The 16,443-nt window shown below is 41.1% G+C and overlaps 1 pseudogene; it reads left to right on the plus strand.

Moving 5' to 3' along the window:
• The first annotated feature begins 533 nt into the window (after positions 1 to 533).
• The window catches only part of LOC119542535, a 30,418-nt pseudogene continuing 14,508 nt past the window's right edge, over positions 534 to 16,443 (plus strand).

Raw genomic sequence — 16,443 nt, forward strand, 5'->3', positions numbered from 1 at the left:
GGACAGATACTTTCCTGAAGAGAAAATACAAATGACTCAAAAACATATGAAAAAAATGCTCAACTTCACTGACTATTAGGGAAATGCAAATCAAAACCACAATGAGATATCATCTCACACCTACCAGAATGGCCATTACCCAAAAAACAGAAAATTACAAGCACTGGAGAGGATGTAGAGAAAGAGGCACACTTATTCACTGTTGGTGGGAATGTAGAATGTTGCAACCACTCTGGAAGACAGTGTCGCCGTTCCTCAGGAAGCTAAGTATAGTTTTGCCATATGACTCAGTGATTCCATTACTAGGTATATATTCAGAGGAACTAAAAGTTAAGACATGAATGGACATTTGTAAACTGATGTTTATGGCAGCATTATTCACATTAGTCAAGTGATGAAAACACCCCAAATGTCCATCAATGGATTAGTGGATAAACAAACTGTGGTACATGCACGTGATGGAATATTATGCAGGTATAAGACAGAACAAAGACACAGAAGATATAATAATTTGGATGGACCTCGGGGACATCATGTTGAGGTAAGTTAGCCAGAAACAAAAAGACAAATACTGTATGGTCTCACTAATATGCTAACATTAATAAGCAAACTTTGAGAGTTAAAAGCTGATAACACAGACTACCAGGAGATAGAGGGTAGAGATCAGACATGTGATTCTGAAGGACTACAGAATGTTCAGCAGGATTGGTTGTATAGATCCAGAAATAGATAGCATAATACTGTGTGATGGTAGGACAATATTGTAACTACACTGAACAAAGATGTCCATGAATAAAGCTGAAAGAGGTGGGCTAAGGGCATGAATGATACCTGAGGTAAAGATAGAAGATAAAGACTGGGACTGTTTAACTTAGCAAAAACTGGAGTGGTCAAGGATTGTGACTAAATGTACAAATATAAAACTGTTCTTGCATGTGGGAGAATAAATGAATGTCAATCATGCAGAGTGTTGGAAAGGGGATGGTATTTGGGAAAAATATAATCAAAGCAAACTGGAGTCTATGGCCAGCAGTAACACTGTAATATGCTTCTATTTATTGTAACAAAGGCAATATACCAAAGTTAAATGTGTATAAAGGGGGATATAAGGGAGGGATATGAAATTCTTGCTAGTGGTGGTGTCTGACCCTACTATTATACTGTATTGTGTATTTTATTTTCTTTTTATTATCTTTTTATTATTTGTTTAAAAAAAAACACTTTTTTTAGTAATCAATATGTTCAAATGCTGACTGTGGTGATGAATGCACAACTATATGATGATACCATGAACAGCTGATGGTACATTTTGGATAATTTTATGGTTTGTGAATATAGCTCCATAAAATTGTATAGAAAAATATAAAGATAGGGGATAAAAGTGCAGGAGAAAACATGGAGAGAAGAATGTATGTATTTACTGTCATTTAGGAGGTAGAATGGTATAGTCTTTCTGGAGGACAGTTGGGTGGTTCCACACAAAGCTAAGTATGTGGGTGCCATAATGTCTTGCAACCTCATTAGGGGGCATTTACTTGGAGGATCTGAGAGCAGGGACATGAGTGGACATTTGCACACTGGTATTTATGGAGAGTGTAGGCATGATTTGCAATGGGTGGAGGTGGTCTAAGAGTGCACTGACTGAGGAACAGAATGGTGAACTGTTGTGTGTGCATACAATAGAATATTGAGCAACTGCAAGGAGTGAAGCTGTGAGACATGCAATGAGTTGAATGGAACCTGTAGACAGCATTTTGAGTGAACAACACCAGAAACAAAGGCAAACCTCACCAATATGGACTAACTGCAATGTGTAAACTCAGAATTGAATCTTAGAGCACAGCCTAACAGGAGAATGATTATTGTAATGGTCCCTAAATTTTAAGTTCTTACAGCAGTCAAATCTATTCCTGAATTGCAATGACTATCTCTAAACTCTGAGATGCTGATCCCTTTGTGTATAACCTGATTGGTCTCTAGAACATTATGTCTCTGGGTGACACCTGAAACTCAGAGCTAGAACTCAGCAGATATGAATGTCAGTATTAGAACATATAGCAACTGTTTTAAAAAAAGCTGAAAAAAAGTCCAAACCTCAACTAGAGATGTGAAAAGCAGATGTGGTTAGGACTAGGGCAAATCAGGCCAAAGGGTAAAGGATAATACTGACTGCATTTTAAAACCTCAAATTACATGTGAGACCAAGGGAAGAGATGGTTAGTTGGTGCAAGAGCTATATTTCCTAAACAATTTTACTCATACAGTTTGTTCAAATACCATAATTACAGGAAACTTTTAATAGGAAGTGAGACCAGGTTGGTTTGAATAGGTTAGAGTGAAATAGTGACACATCCCAAAGTAATTTGGGCAGAGAATAAAAATATATATGCAGGGATCCCCTGAGGAGCTGGGAGAAAATGCAGAGGTGTTGGGCTTCCTTGCCTGGATTGTTGCTGATGTTCTCACAAGTATTGACTGACAGTTTGATGTGCCAGGTCCTCTATCATGGGACTTGCCCTTATAAGGCTTGTTATTACAAAGGAGAGGCTAAACCTACTTAAAATTGTGACTAAGAGTCTCCTCCTGAGTACCTCTTTTTTGCTCAGATGTGGCTTCTCTAGCTAAGCCAGCTTGGCAGGTGAAGTCACTGCCATGCCCCCTACATGGGATCTGACTCCCAGGGGTGTAAATCTCCCTGGCAGTGTGTGACATGGCTCCTGGGGATGAATCTGCACCTGACACCATGGGATTGAAAATATCTTGACCAAAACGGGGATGGAAAATGAAATGAAACAAAGTTTCAGTGGCTGAGAGTTTCCAAATGGAGTTGAGAGATCACTCTGATGGGCACTCTTATGCATGATATAGATAACCCTTTTTAGATTTTAGTGCAATGAAATAGCTAGAAATAAATACCTGAAACTATCAAGCTACAACCCAGTAGCCTTGACTCTTAAAGATGATTGTATACCAATGCACCTTACAAGGGGTGACAGTGTGATTGTGAAAGCCTTGGGGATCGCAGTCCTGTTATCCAGTGTATGGATGGATGAGTAGAAAAATGGCAACAACAAACTAAATGAAAAATAGGGTGGGAGGGGTATGATTTGGGTATTCTTTTTCCTTTTTTTAATTCTTTTTTTCACTTTTTCTGGTACAAGAAAAATGTTCAAAAAATAGATTGGGGTGATAAATGCACAACTATATGATGGCACTGTGACGATTGTAACTTTGGATGAGTGTATGGTATGTGAATATATCTCAATAAAAATGAATTTTAAAAGAATCAATTGACCATGGATCTGAGGATTTATTTCTGAACTGTCTATTTTATTCCATTGATCAGCATGTCTATCTTTACGGCATACCATGCTCTTTTGACCTCTGTCAAAATATGCTTTAAAGTCAGGAAGCATGAGCCCACCCACTTCAATCTTCTTTTTCAAGTTGTCTTTGGTTATTCATAGCCCCTTACCCTTCCAAATAAAATTGATAATTAGCTTTTCCATTTCTGAAAAGTAGGGTGTTGGAATTTTGATTGGTATTGCATTGAATCTGTTGATCAATTTGGGTAGGATTGTCATCTTAATGACATTTAGCTTTCCAATTCACGAATATGGTATGTCTTTCCATTTTTTATCAAGGTCTTTGATTTCTTATGGCAATCTTTGGTAGTTCTGTGTATAAGTCCTTTACATCTTTGTTTATCCTATATATTTGATTCTTTTAGATGTTATTGTAAATGGATTTTTTTCTTGATTACTGTCCCAGTTTGCTAATGCTGCCATTATGCAAAATACCAGAAATGGATTGGCTTTTATAAAGGGGTTTATTTGATTACAAAGTTACAGTCTTAAGTCCATAAAGTGTCCAAGAGAAGGTAACAATAGGGTACCTTCACTGAATGATGGCCAATGGCATCCAGAAAACCTTTCTTAAGTGGAAGGCATGTGGCTGGCATCTGCTCTGGAGTTCTGGTTTCAAAATGGCTTTTTTCCAGGATGTTTCTCCCTAGGCATCTGGTGGTGGTCTCTTACTTTCTCCCAACCCTCTCTGGGCTAGCAAAAGTCTACTTTCAATGGCTGTCTTCAAGATGTCTGTCTCAGCTGCAGCAGTAAGCTCTTTCTGTCAGAGCTTTTATAGGGCTCCAATTAACTAATCAAGGCCCATGCTGAATGGGCAGGGCCACACATCCATGGAAATTATCTAATCAGAGTTATCACCTACAGTTGGGTGAATCACATCTCCATGGAAACAGCCTAATCTGAAGGTCCCAACCTGATCACCACTAATACATCTGCCCCCACAAGATCACATCAAAGAACATGGCTTTTTCTGAGGGACATAATATATACACACCAACACAATTGCCTCTGCAGAAAGCTCATTACTAGTGTATAGAAACACCATTGATTTTGCATGTTGATCTTGTATCTTGCCACTTTACTGAACTTGTTTATTAGATCAAGTAGCTTTGTCATGTTTCTTCAGCATTTTCTAAATATAGGATCATGTCATCTGCAAATAGTGACAGTTTTATTTCTTCCCTTCTAGTTTGGATGCTTTTTATTTCTTTTTCTTGCCTAATTGTTCTAGCTAGAACTTCTAGCACAGTGTTGAATAACAGTGGTGACAGGGGTCATCCTTGTCTTGTTCCCAATCTTAGTGGGAAAGCTTTCAGTCTCTCACCATTGAGTATGATGTTAGCTGTTAGCCTTGCTACATCCCATAAGTTTGATATATTGTGTTCTTGTTTCCATTCATCTCAAGAAATTTACTGATTTCTCTTGCCATTTCTTCTTTGGCTTGTGATTGTTTAAGAGCATGTTGTTCAACCTCCATATATTTGTGCATTTTCCAGTTCTCTTTTTGTAATTGATTTCCAGCTTCATTCCGTTATTATCAGTGAAAGTGCTTTTATAACTTCAATCTTTTTAAAATTTTTATGACTTGTTTTATGCCCCAGATATGGTCTATCCTGGAGAATGTTCCATGAGCACTTGAGAAGTATGTATATCCTGCTGTTTGGATGTGTGTTCTGGTTTGTTAATGCTGCCATTAGGCAAAATATCAGAAATGGATTGGCTTTTATAAAGGTGGTATATTTGGTTACAAATTTACAGTCCAAAGGCCATGAAAATGTCCAATTTAAGGCATCAACACAGGTATACCTTCACTGGAGAAAGGCCAGTGGCATCCAGAAAACCTCTGTTAGCTGGGAAGACACATGACTGGCATCTTCTTATCCTGGGTTGTGTTCCAGATCCTCTCTCAGCTCCTGTATGTTCTTCAAAATGTTGCTCTTGGGTGTTATTTCTTTTAGCATCTCTGGAGCAAACACTGGGCTAGCATCCCCAAAGTGTCAACAAAAGACTGCTTTCAGTGGCTGCCTCCAAAATGTCTCTCTGAGCTACTCTATGGTCTTCTGTTTGTGAGCTCTTTTATAGGACTCCTGTGATGACATCAGGACCCACCCTGAATGGGTGGGGCCACACTCCATGCAAACAATCCAATCAAAAGGTATTATCCTGTGGTGGAGGCACCCGTGGGGCTGCAGCCACCCTTGGCCGCTCTCAGCCCCACTGGAAGAGGCTCTGCCATCTCTGACTTCTGTCTGTGCTCTGGGAAGGATCCCACAGGAAGATGGCAATGGCCACTAGGCCTCTGCCCCTGGAAGCTCAGGAGTCAGTGACATTCATGGATGTATCAGTGGACTTCACTTGGGAGGAGTGGATTCACCTAGATTCTGCTCAGAAGAACTTGTCTGGGAAAGTTAACTACAGGAACCTGATCTCACTTGGGCATCAGCTTTCCAAACCAAATATGATTTCCCAGCTGGAACAAGAAGAAGTGAGCCCAGTAGAAAAAGAACTTCCAGGGTACCTCTCTCCAGATTTTCTTGGATGTTACTGCCAGAGTAATCTACTATTTAGTCCTCTTATTATCCTGTCCAGAAGCAAGAAGAAAAACATCGATTGATTTCTGTGCTCAGCTCTTTCCCAGTCATCATCTAATTCACTCATCATAACAAACCTATGGGACTGGGAAACAAGACTTGAAACTGAAGAGTCAACTCCAAAGTCCAACATTACTGAAGATTTATCCCATGGGGTAATAATGGAAAGGGAAGGTCTCTGGCATTTTACTTTAGAGGAAACCTGGGAAGCTGGTAACTGGTTAGAGGGGCAACAGAGAAACCAGGATAGACATCTGGGCCAAGTGGCAGTTTCCTGTAATGAAACTCTCCCTGAGAAGAGGGTCTGTGGAAGTAATGAATTTGAAAGATGTTCCAGTCAGGGTTCAACCCTTGATATACAACCAAATATTCCTGTAGGAAAGAGGCCACATAATTGAATTTACATTGGGAAAGATGCCAAACAAAATTCTGAATTATTTAAAACTCAGAGAATGTTTGTAGTGAAGAAACTCTATGAATGTAATGAGTGTGGGAAAGCCTTCAGCCAGAGCTCATCACTACTTAAGCACCAGAGGATTCATACTGGGGAGAAACCCTACAAGTGTAACATGTGTGGAAAGCACTTCATTGAACGTTCCTCTCTTACTGTTCATCAAATAATTCATACTGGAGAGAAGCCCTACAAATGTAATGAATGTGGGAAGGCCTTCAGTCAGAGCATGAACCTTACTGTTCATCAATGAACTCATACTGGAAAGAAACCCTTTCAATGTAAAGAATGTGGAAAAGCTTTCTGTAAGAATTTTTCCCTTATTCAGCATGAATGAATTCATACTGGAGAAAAGCCCTACAAATGTAATGAATGTGGGAAAGCTTTTACCCAAACCATGAATCTTACAGTCCCTCAGAGAACTCATACAGGAGAAAAACCCTATGAATGTAATGAATGTGAAAAAGCCTTCAGTCAGAGCATGCATCTTATTCTACATCAGAGAAGTCATACCGGAGAGAAACCCTATGAGTGTAGTCAATGTGGAAAAGCCTTTAGTAAGAGTTCAACACTTACCCTACATCAGCAAAACCACACTGGAGAAAAACCTACAAATGTAACAAATGTGGGAAATCCTTCAGCCAAAGTGCATACCTCATAGAACATCAGAGACTTCATTCTGGAGTTAAACCCTTTGAACGTAATCAGTGTGGAAAAGCTTTCAGTAAGAATTCATCCCTTACTCAACAACAGAGAATTCATACTGGAGAGAAACCCTATGAGTCTATGGTATGTGGAAAACATTTCACTGGCCTATCATCCCTTACTGTACATCAGATTATTCATACTGAAGAAAAACCTTATGAATGCAGTGAATGTGGAAAATCCTTTAGCCAGAGTGCATACCTTATTGAGCATCAAAGAATTCACACTGGTGATAAACCCTATGAATGTGATCAGTGTGGAAAAGCCTGCATTAAAAATTCATCCCTTATAATACATCAAAGAACTCATACAGGAGAGAAACCCTATCAATGTAATGAATGTGGAAAAGCTTTCAGTCGGAGTACAAACCTTACACGCCATCAAAGAACTCATACCTGAAAAAACTTCTCACTGGAATAAATATGGAAAAACCCATCACCATGATTAATGCTTAAGTATTAAGATAAGTCATAATGCAAAAACCTAATAAATGTAACAGTTATGGGGAAAAAAAGGTATTATCCCAGTTGGGTGGGCCACATCTCTATGGAAACAACCCAATCCAAAGATTCCAACCTAATCAACACTAATACATCTGCCCCCACAAGATTGCATTAAAGAATATGGCATTTTGGGGGACAAAGTACATCCAAACTGGCACAGGGTGTAATGTTCCAAATATGTCTGTTAGGTCTAGTTCATTTATCACATTATTTAGGTTCTCTGTTTCCTTACTGATCCTCTGTTTAGAAAGTGGTGTGTTGAAATCTCCCACTATTATGTTAGACATGTCTATTAATCCCTTCACTTTTACCAGTGTTTGCCTCATGTATTTTGAGGTACCTTGATTAGGTTCATAAATGTTTATGATTATTATTTCTTCTTGGTGAATTGCCCCTTTAATTAATATAGAGTGTTCTTTGTCTCATAACTTTTTTTGCATTTAAAGTCTATTTTGTCTGATAATTAGTTTAGCTACCCCAGCTTTTTTTTTTTTTTTTCCTGTTATGCATGTGTGGAATATCTTTTTCCACCCTTTCACTTTCAACCTTTTTGTATCTTTGGGTCTAAAATAAGTCTCTTATAAAAAGCATATATATGGATCATTTTTTAAATCCACTCTGCCAATCTATGGCCTTTGATTGAGAAGTTTAAATCATTAACAGTCAATTTTATTACTGTAAGGGCTATACTTACTTCAACCATTTGATCCTTTGGCTTTTATTTCTCACATCTATTTTTTCTCTCTTTTATCCCTTTAGTTACTCTTACTAATATACTTCATTTCTGTACCCTGTTCCAATCCTCTTTCTTCTGTCTTTTCTTTTCAGCCAACAGAACTCCTTTTATTAGTTCTTGTAGGGTCTGTCTCTTGTTAGTGAACTCTCTCAGTTTGTGTTTATCTGTGAATATTTAAAACTCTCCCTCAGTTATTTTAGATTATTTGTTTTTCTTATTTCTATGTTTGACTATGGTTTGTTAATTTGTGGGGGATATGGTAGGAACATGTTGGAAGCAATGTAGTTATTTTAGGTTATCTGTTTTCTTATTTTGTTTTGTTTTGTTTGAAATGTTTTTTGTTTGTTTTTTAATTTTTCAATAAATAAAGTTTAAAAAAAGAAAAAAGAAAAAACCTCTCCCTCATTTTTAATACACATTTATTGTGAAATTTAACATATATACATAACAGTGATAACTTTCAAAGTACAATTTAACAAGTAGATGGGGAGAAAATTTCAAAGAATGCTATGGCTTACAGTTCCAGAATTTCAGTCATGCCCTTATTGTGAAATATAACATATATACAGAAAGGTGATACCTTTGAAAGTACAATTTAACAAGTAGTTATATAAATAATTTCAAAGAATGTTATGGATTACCGTTCCATAGTTTCAGTTATTTCCTTATTGTGAAATACAAGATACTATACAGAAAGGTGATAACTTTCAAAGTACAATTTAATGAGTAGCTGTAGACAAATTTCAAAGAAAATATGGGTTACAGTTCCACCATTTCAGTTATTTCCTTCTAGCTATTCTAATACCCTAGCATCTAAAAAATACTTATGTATTCAGTATTTGTAATTCTTTGTTAAATTCTATCTTGTCTTTTGTTACCCCTTCCTCTCATTTAATCATTTTCTTCAGGGGTATTTAGGCATTGACCTCCCTAACTTGTTCATATTGTAAGGAGGTGTACACATTATGGGGAAGGGAGCTGCATCTTGTTGTTCTTAAAGAGGTGGCTGCCTCTGTGTTTTAGGACATGTCTGACATAGGAACACTCTGGTGGATTTAAGTTTCTGAGAGATAAACTTAGTGAGGGAAACTTTTAAGGAATCTCAGTGACCTAGGTATTTGGGGATCACTGTTGGTTAGGGCTTGACATGCTATGGCTATTTGGGATATCTAGCTGGAGCTTGCATAACAGTAACCTCTAGGATAGCTTCTTGACTCTGAAATCTCTTAGATCTTATTTTGTGACCTTTCTTCTCCCCCTTTTGGTCAAGAAGGCATTTTCTATCCCTCAATGCCAAGGCCAGTCTCATTCCTGGGAGTTGTATCCACATTGCCAGTGAGATTCACATCCCTGGGAATCATGTCTCAAAAAGTGTGTGGGGGGGATTAATGAATTTATTTGCTGATTTGGGCTTAGAGAAGAGCTACATCTGATCAACAAAAGAGGTTTTCTATAGGTGCCTCTTAAGCATCATTATAGGAAGGCTTAGCCTTCCATTTACAGCCCTACATTTCACAAGAGCAAGACTTCTCCCTCATTTTTGAAAGACAACTTTGCTGGATAGAGAATTCTTGGGTGGCAATTTTTCTTTCAGTATCTTAAATATATCACACTACTGCCTTCTTTCCTCCATGGTGTCTGATAAGAAATCAGCTCTTCATCTATTTGCCTCCCTTGTATGTGGTGAACTGGTTTTCTCTTGCTGCTCTCTGAATTTTCTCTTCTTTAGCATTTGACAATCTGATTAGTATGTGTCTTGGAGTGGGTCTATTTGCATTTATTTTGTTTGGAGTACATCAGGCTTCTTGGATTTGTATGTTTATGTCTTTGATAAGGGTAGGGAAATTATCAGCTAATAATTATTCAAATATTCTTCCTGGCCCTTTTTGTTTCTCTTCTCCTTCTGAGACACCTGTGATGTATATGTACACATTGTGTTGTCAATCAGCTCCCTGAGACCCTACACAAATTTTTCCAGTTTTTCTCCATTTGTTCTTATGTCTCTTTAAATTCAGTTGCTCCATCTTCTATCTCACTGAATGTTTTATCTGCCTCTTTATATCTGCTCTTGTGTGATTAAAATATTTTTAATTTCATCTACAGTGTTTTTATTTTGATAATATCCAGTTATGTTTCTATGTATTCTTCCAAATTCTTTATGATCTTCTAGTATCTTCTTAATATCCTTTATCTCTTTATACACCTTTTGTCATTTCTTTGAGTTGATTCAGGAGATTTGTTTGACTATGTTTGGTTAGTTGTTCCAGATTATGTATCACCTCCAACATTTTTATTTGTTCCTTTGGGCCATATCTTGAGTTTTGCTGACATATGGTCATGGGATTATCTTGATAGGTCTATTCTGAAAGTCAATATCCCTCTCTTGTCTAGGACTTAGTTACCAGGGTTTGTATTATGGCACTGCTTTGGCCACTGGATCTTCTGTGTTTCTCAGCTCAAAAAGGGCTGGATTCCCATGAAAGCGCTGTAGACCAGCTCCAATGCGCCAGAGACGGGGTCTAGAGAGGCTCTGAAAAGTCTTATAGTTCCCCTGCACTTTCCAGCCAGCCCTACAGATGGCACCCTTTGGTGACTTAATCATCCTCAGAAGCTGTTTCCCTCAAGCACCAGAAGCATCTGAGCTGGTAGGGCTGAATTACCTCCTGGAGCCCTGGCAGCATGTGACCAGGTGGAGCTGAAATGTGGGGATTTTTGCCCTCTCTTTGCCAGCCAAAATTCTTGCTCAATATGGAGTCATGTCCCCCTCCATACTTGTGGAGGACTCCCTCATCTGCCCAAGCCTGTAGCTGCCTTCCAAGCAAGGATTGGACCTCCAGCTGCTGTTTTCCTCAAGGGTGGGGGTTGGACAATTGGACCCAAGGCTGGAAATAGTCTCTGTACACCTTTTCTCAGAATCTCATCTCTCAACCTGAGCCTTGAAATGTCCTCCCCTGTCCCCCACATCCCCAGACAGTTGATTTGGGTAGTTTCTGCCTGGCTACCTCCTGCTTTTAGGGAAGATTTTGTGGTTCTCTCCATGGTCTTCCATTTTAGAAGTGTTTCCTTGCTGTCCTATTGTAGTCCACACTTCCCAGTGACTTGAGTCCTGCCTTGGGTCCCTTGGGCATGGGTCTCTGTGTTAGGATATAGGTGGGGATCTGTCTCTGCTGTGAAAGATTTTATAGCCCGTGTCCCTGGTGGGAGGTGAGAGGGATCCCACCCTCTGTGCCTGAGACTTCCTGAGCTGCTTGGGAATGAATGAGGGGGAGGGATGAGGACTGGAAATTTGGGGATGGAAGTTTCCTACCTGATATTTTTCTCTTTCTTCAAGTCAGCATTTTTTGGGATCCTTCCCCAGGCTTTACCTTCTTTCAGAGTTATGAACAAGTAAGAACTGTCCTTTTTTGGCTGGATCTCTGGGGAGAGGTTTTCAGTAGCTGTCTTATGTTGCCATTTTGGTGTCATCATCCTCTATAGATGTGCTTTTAAATAACACAATTGTAGCTGCACACACTCCATGCACAATCATCAGCCTTCCTAACTCTTTTGCTTGTTGGTAGGCTTTCTGTAAGCGGAAAGGGAAGAGAGATGTTTTGGTTTTACTGAGGGTTTTTTGCAGGGGGTGGAGGACCACAAAGAGGTTTGAGGAAGAAACAGTAAGTCTGCCCCCCATCTCCAACCCCACACCCAACTTCAGGCAAGAGGTTAGGCTGCCACTGCTTCTGGTTTCTAGTTTGATTTTCCCAACTGGATTCTTTGGAAACTACTGAAATGCTGTGTCTCCTCTGAGACATTTGCACATTTAATGACCCAAGAAGCCTTCCAAGGAGGCCCTTGGTACAACTCCACCTACCCAACAGGTTTCTCAGACTGGCCCCCCTCAGCCCAAGCTTGAAGAGGAAAGAAGCCCAGAGGTCACATAAGCCTGTGGGTTCCAAGAGCCTGAGCTCCTTACGAGGCAGGAGGATCATGATCCAGCTCTGTGAGAGCCTCTCTTATCAACAGAGATGGGGCTGAGAACTGCCACTTCCCTTGGTGGAGCCAAGGACTCCTTTGTTAAGTATCAGTGACCATACCAGCTGGAGGCTTCTCCACAGATTGGCTCAGTGTTCATGGTTTCAGGCACAGCTGCCCTACCCTGGTTGACATCCACACTCTGTGTGCCCTCTCAGGGCTCCAGCAGAGTGGGGGCCTGAGTCTTATCTCCTTATCCACTTTTGGGTACCATGTTCTTCTACCAAAGTACTGAGCACAGCCACATTCTGGAAAAGCTCCAGAGCTTCCCCAGTCCAGAGCAGTCCCCAGCACTGGTGGTCAGGGAATTCTCTCCTAGTCCCTGTTCTGTTTGCCTGTGTGTGTTGGGGGGAGGACTTGCCATGGCAGGGCACTTGGAGTCAGGCCCTGCACAGCTGGCTGGGCCACTGCTGCATCTAGGCACATTCCAGACCACAGCCACCCAGCAGTGGTACCAACATTAATGTGGATGTCTCCAGCTCAGCAACACTTTTAAAGAGATCTGGGACTGCCATACTGAGCAGGGACCCTGCAGATAATGCTGTCCCTGCCCTACCATGGAGGAGGGACTGTGGCTGCAGAGCCTGTGGAAGATCTCTGCACTTGGCTCTGTTCTCTTGTCTTCTAAGTGAGACTGTGGATATGAGAAAGTGGTGAACACTTGTGATGTCATGGAAACTGTCCTACTGTGCAGCCACCAACCCCACCCCACCCCACCCCAACATGCCTACCCATGTCAGCACTTCCTTCCTAAATTCTTACATCACACTCTGGTGACATCACAGGAAGGAAAGACCTAAGAAGTTGGAATGGCTATTTCCATGGACATAATCTCCATAGTGACAATGTGGAGGAGGGTAGATTGATGGAGAAAGGATAGGGGAAATTAAAGGGAGAGATAAAAATATATATGTAGGAGGGGATGTCATCAATATGGTGATGCAAGGAAGTTACTGAAAACTTCTCCCCAGAGATTCAGTCAAAAAAAGGACAATTCTCACCTATTTTAGAGTTCTGGAGGAAGGTACAGACTGGAGAAAGATCCCACAAATACTAAATTGAAGACAGAGAAAAATATCAGATAGGAAACTTCCATCCCTGACCCACCAGTCCTCTCTCCTCCCCCTCATTCATTCCCACACAACCCATGAATTGCTCAGACACAGAGGCCAAGATCCCTTCCCACCTCCAACTGGGGACAAGGAATATAAAATCTCTCACAGCAGTGAGACAGATCCCCAACTATATCCACACACAGTGCTCCAAGCCCACAGAGACCCATGGCGGGACTCAAGCCACTGTGGGAGTATAGAATAAAAAAGGATGTCAAGGAAGAGCTTCCAAAATGGAGGATCAGGGAGGGAACCACAAAATCTTTCCCCAAGGAGCAGATAGCCAGTTAGAAACTACTCAAATCAACTATTTGGGGATGTGGGGGACAGTGGAAGACATTTCAATGCCCAGGTCAGTGAGAAGCAAAGAGTCTGAGAAAACATGGGCAGAGACTGTTTCCAGCCCTGGGTCCTGGTGCCCATCCCACCTGTTCCAGTTGACTAATGCTGCCATTTACCAAAACACCAGAAATGGATTGGCTTTTAAAAAGGGGTTTTATTTGGTTACAAAGTTACAGTCTTAAGGCCATAAAGTGCCCAAGAATAAGGCATCAACAACAAGGTACTTTCACTGGAGAAAGGCCATTAGCATCCAGAAAACCTCTGTTAGCTGGGAAGGCACATGGCTGGCATCTGCTTGCTCCCAGGTTGCATTTCAAAATGGCATTCTCCAAAATGTCAGTGTCAGCTTTCAGTGGCTGTCTTCAAAATGTCTCTCTAAGCTGCTCTGAGTTCCTTCTGTTTGTCAGCTCTTCTATATGGCTCCAGTGATTTAATTAAGACCCACCCTGAATGGGTGGGGTAACACCTCCATGGAAACTATCCAATCAAATTTGTTGCCCACAATTGATTGAGTCACATCTCCATGGAAACACTCAATCATTAGGTTCTAACCTAATCAACACTAATACATCTGCCCCAACAAGTTTGCAACAAATAACATGGTGCATTGGGGGCATAATACATTCAACTAGCACACCACCCTTGAGGAAAACAGCAGCAAGGAGGTTGAATCCTTGCCTGAGGGATGGCTGCAGACTAGGGCAGCTGGGGAAATACTCTGTCACAAGTCCAGTGGGGGCACAGTCCCACATTGAGTCAGATTTTGGCTGGTGTAGTGATGGCATGGAAACCCCACAGTTTCAGCCCCTCCCAGTCAGATGCTGCCTTGGCTCCAGGAGGTAATTCAGCCCCACCAGCTCAGAAGCTGCCAGGACTCAGAGGTAGACAGCTGCTGAGGACTATTAAATCCCAAAGAGCACCATCTTCTGTGCAGGCTGGAAAGTGCAGTGTATCTATAGGGCTTTTCAGAGCCTCTCCAGACCCTGTTCCAGACACATTGGAGCTGGTCTACACTCCCTGCATGGGAACCTGGCCCTGTTTTGTCTGAGAAATATGGATGATCCAACTGTCAAATCAGGGCCTTAATACAAATGCAGACAACAACTAAATCCTAGTCAGGAGAGAGAGAAAACAACCTTCAGAATAGACCCATCAGGATAATCAGGCCTCTTGCCTCTCAGCTTTATTTTATTCCAAAAGTGCCCACATATTCCTTCTCTGAATCTGTACATAATAAATTTTCTGCCTTCTTACTCTGTGCTGTGCCCTTGGATTCCTTCTCATGGCATGGCCAAGAACCTAGAAATCTGAATCTGGCAACATTATTTTGGCAGGCCAGCCAGGAGGCACTTCTCCTCTCTGACCATCTGGACTGGGAAGTCATGCCTATTGACAGGGAGGCTTGGCTATGTTATTTCACTTTTTGTTCCCACTTGGCTCATTGTTATCCTCTCCTGTGTCCTCATGAAACTCTGTCTCTAAGATTCTCAGGACTCTGATCTAGCTCCCCCAGGACATAATCTCAGTATACTCTGAGTTCTCTGGCTCCCTCCTTGGAGGTGGCAGGAGACCATCTCCATGCTGTCAGATCAATGAAGACTCAGAGTTGCAGGCAGTACTGCCCTTGAAACCTGACTGTGGACTTTTCCTTGCATTATGCAGGAGTCCAATGGAAGCCAAATGAAGTACCCCAATATCTCTAGCTAGCTAGCTAGCTAGCTATCTCTCCTTGGCTGTCCAAGACTTCCCCACACTCTATCCTTTCCTCCCCTCTGAGGACCACCTAATGATACTCATTCAAGTAATAGCACTTCCTGGCCATTCAGACCCTTCCCTCCCTGCAGAGGTCCTCTCCCCTGCCTCCATGAGTGTCTCCTTTCTTCTCCTTTGTCTGGCATTCAATGCATTCTGAGACATTCCACCTTTTTTTTTTTTAATCTTCATTTTATTGAGATATATTCACATACCACGTAGTCATACAAAACAAATCGTACTTTCGATTGTTCACAGTACCATTACATAGTTGTACATTCATCACCTAAATCAATCCCTGACACCTTCATTAGCACACACACAAAAATAACAAGAATAATAATTAGAGTGAAAAAGAGCAATTGAAGTAAAAAAGAACACTGGGTACCTTTGTCTGTTTGTTTCCTTCCCCTATTTTTCTACTCATCCATCCATAAACTAGACAAAGTGGAGTGTGGTCCTTATGGCTTTCCCAATCCCATTGTCACCCCTCATAAGCTACATTTTTATACAACTGTCTTCGAGATTCATGGGTTCTGGGTTGTAGTTTGATAGTTTCAGGTATCCACCACCAGCTACCCCAATTCTTTAGAACCTAAAAAGGGTTGTCTAAATTGTGCGTAAGAGTGCCCACCAGAGTGACCTCTCAGCTCCTTTTGGAATCTCTCTGCTACTGAAGCTTATTTCATTTCCTTTCACATCCCCCTTTTGGTCAAGAAGATGTTCTCCGTCCCACGATGCCGGGTCTACATTCCTCCCCGGGAGTCATATTCCACGTTGCCAGGGAGATTCACTCCCCTGGGTGTCTGATCCCACGTAGGGGGGAGGGCAGTGATTTCACCTTTCAAGTTGGCTTAGCCAGAGAGAGAGGG

This window comes from Choloepus didactylus, chromosome 8, assembly GCF_015220235.1.
Source record: "Choloepus didactylus isolate mChoDid1 chromosome 8, mChoDid1.pri, whole genome shotgun sequence".
Classification (NCBI taxonomy): domain Eukaryota; kingdom Metazoa; phylum Chordata; class Mammalia; order Pilosa; family Megalonychidae; genus Choloepus; species Choloepus didactylus.